The following is a 2713-nucleotide window of genomic DNA, read 5'->3' as shown; positions in this document are numbered from 1 at the left end:
CATGGTGGTTTACTGTTTGAAGGTTTTGAGGTTCATCGGAGGAAATTTAAAACTAGATTAAAAATTTTGCGCGGGTTGTTAAATCAACGCTCTTTTGAAAACAAGGATGGTCAACGTTTTTCTACCTCAGGGGCATAGCCACAGATACGGATCCCCGAGTCCCTCTAACAAAAGTTAAACTGTTGGCAGTCAGATGTACATATTATATATGAAATAATGACATCTAGTTATTTAAAAAATTTAGGTGTTTTTCGTCTTGTTTAATGATACATTCTCCCGGGTAGAGAATGTTTTTCCCAGCATTGACGTCTCGATTCCAACAAGTACCACATTTTTGGCAAAATTGGTATCTGTGGAGCGATTTGGCCGTCAGGTTTACGTTGTAACATTTTGCGCAAAGTTTGGTTGTTCTGAATTCATTAACCATCAGAATATATGCATGCCGTTGTTTTAGTGCTGTGATTAGTAACCGGTTTTTGTGTACGCCTATATCCGCGTATTGGCGAGTTCGCAGCAATCTCTGTTGATCCGATGCAGATTAACGTTTTCTCTTCTTTGTTATTTATGTAGTTTATTTTGATTTTCACAGGAACATTGTTCTGGATGCCAGCTAAAATGAGCCGACACCCAGGATCTAGCCCAATCTTGTTGTCGTATTTTGTACCGCGTATTTTTATTAGATCACCTTCACAATCGGTTTCATTTGGTTTCAGCTTTCTTTTTTTGCCTTTGGTTTCATGTTGTATTTCCTTTTCCATGTTAAAGGAATTTTCAAATATTTTCCAAATTCACTTTTATCGAAGGAAGGAATTGGTCCTTTGAAGAATTTTAATCGACACAATGGTTGATGAAACGCAAATCGATCGTATCTGACGTGATGTAAACCGTGTTTTAGTTGTAGTATTAGTGAAACATTTTTTTTCCTTGATTTATTATACCGTTGCAGGTTATAAAATAATGCGATGGATGACCAAAATAGTTTGACATTTTCTATTTCGGGTAGTTTATTGCCGTTACATTTTAAATCGGTACGCATACGTTCAAGTAACGATTGATCTGGGATATTTTTGGTATTTTTTTCGAATAGGTAGCTATAGAGTACTATATACCTTTTTTGTCTTCTTCAAATTTGAAGTATTTTCTGAGCCGAGTATAACCGTGCATCCAAATATTGTTATGGAATATAGTCAGAAATTGATTCGCGTTTTCCACAAAAAAAATTCGACCGATACGAACTATCGTACAACTTGAGTTTTTTTTTCGCAGCATATTATACTCCTGGTCTATTGTATATTTTGGTTTCTTCTTTACCATCAAGTGGTAATAACAGTCCAGAAAATTTATGGGTTCAAAGTTTTGTTGTTCCCAACGTTTCATCAGTGTAAAGTGAATGTATCTTGGATACCTCGACGAATAGAGACGACATCTCCTCCACATCCTTTTGAATTTGATCATATACGGCGTCATTTTTGCACGACGATCGTAAAGCTTTTTTCACCACGGAACAGGTTGTTTTATTACATTCACCTTGGCGAAAGCAGCAAGCCAAGTGGCCTTTTGCGACTCATGACGAAAAATTAATTTTATTGCAAGTTCCCTCTAAAAAAGTTTTACATTCCTCGCGGCTAACCTTAAACTATTCAAAAAGAATTGACCGCATGCAAAAAATCTACAAATTACCAATTTTCGTTATTACATCACATTAAAAACTAAAAAGAGCCATAAACTCGACTGTGACTCGATACAGATATGTGCAAAATACCAAGAACATAAAGTGCGAATACATATTTCGAAAAAAAAATAATAATATGCCGTTGGGAACAAAAAATAATTCCAAATTAAATAAGATTCCGAAGAATTTTGAAAAACTGGAAATTAGCAATATACATATTGTAAATATACGGGCAGGTTCTAGTATTCACTTCCGAGTAAATTTCAACCCCTGCCAATTTGAATTCAAAGCGAACTTGACTCGAATTCACTCGGAAGTGAATTGCAGAACCTGCCGGATAGAGTTTAATCCATAGTAGTGTTTTACTTTCTTATTCGCTTAAATAAATAATTTAAAATTAATATAAGTATATTTTGGCATACGTTTTATGAAATTATGTTATCCAGTTAAAAAGTTAGCAACATTAATATATGTAATTCAGAGGTTAAATGGCTGTGCCTCACAAATACAGACAATGCGAACAAGGCTAACCTAACCGTGAGTGAAAGGGGCCTGGCTAACAATAATTGTACTTGTACCATTTTGTAATTAACTTCTAGTTTAGCTTTATTTTAATTGCTATAAGATGAATAAGGCTTAAAAAGAACATTCGCTATAATGCGGCCCGCAGATCCGGAAATAGCTGAAAGTTATGTAAAAGTATTTAAGATTTTATATTGATTAACAAAATGTTATCAAAGATTGTAAATAAATAAGTAACCTTAAAAATAAATCAACCTGATTAGATATAAACGTTACGATTACTAACTACTATTGAGCTGTTAACAAGTTATATTAGAATTGCAGAGTAAAAGATTACATAAATTCGTTACTGTGACTAGGTAAGAAAGTGGAAGAAACTATAATTGAATAAAGCAACGAAAATACACATCATAACACGTTTTTCATTCAACCTGATATCTATGTTGATGTGTACGTTACCTTTGTTGATGTCTAATCTAAGAAAATAAAATCCTTTAAATAATGTCCGCTGGCATGCGT

The sequence above is a fragment of the Rhagoletis pomonella genome, unplaced genomic scaffold, assembly GCF_013731165.1.
Source record: "Rhagoletis pomonella isolate Grant_MI unplaced genomic scaffold, Rhpom_1.0 Rhpom_scaffold_00012, whole genome shotgun sequence".
In the NCBI taxonomy this organism is placed as follows: domain Eukaryota; kingdom Metazoa; phylum Arthropoda; class Insecta; order Diptera; family Tephritidae; genus Rhagoletis; species Rhagoletis pomonella.
This window is presented reverse-complemented; position numbering follows the sequence as displayed.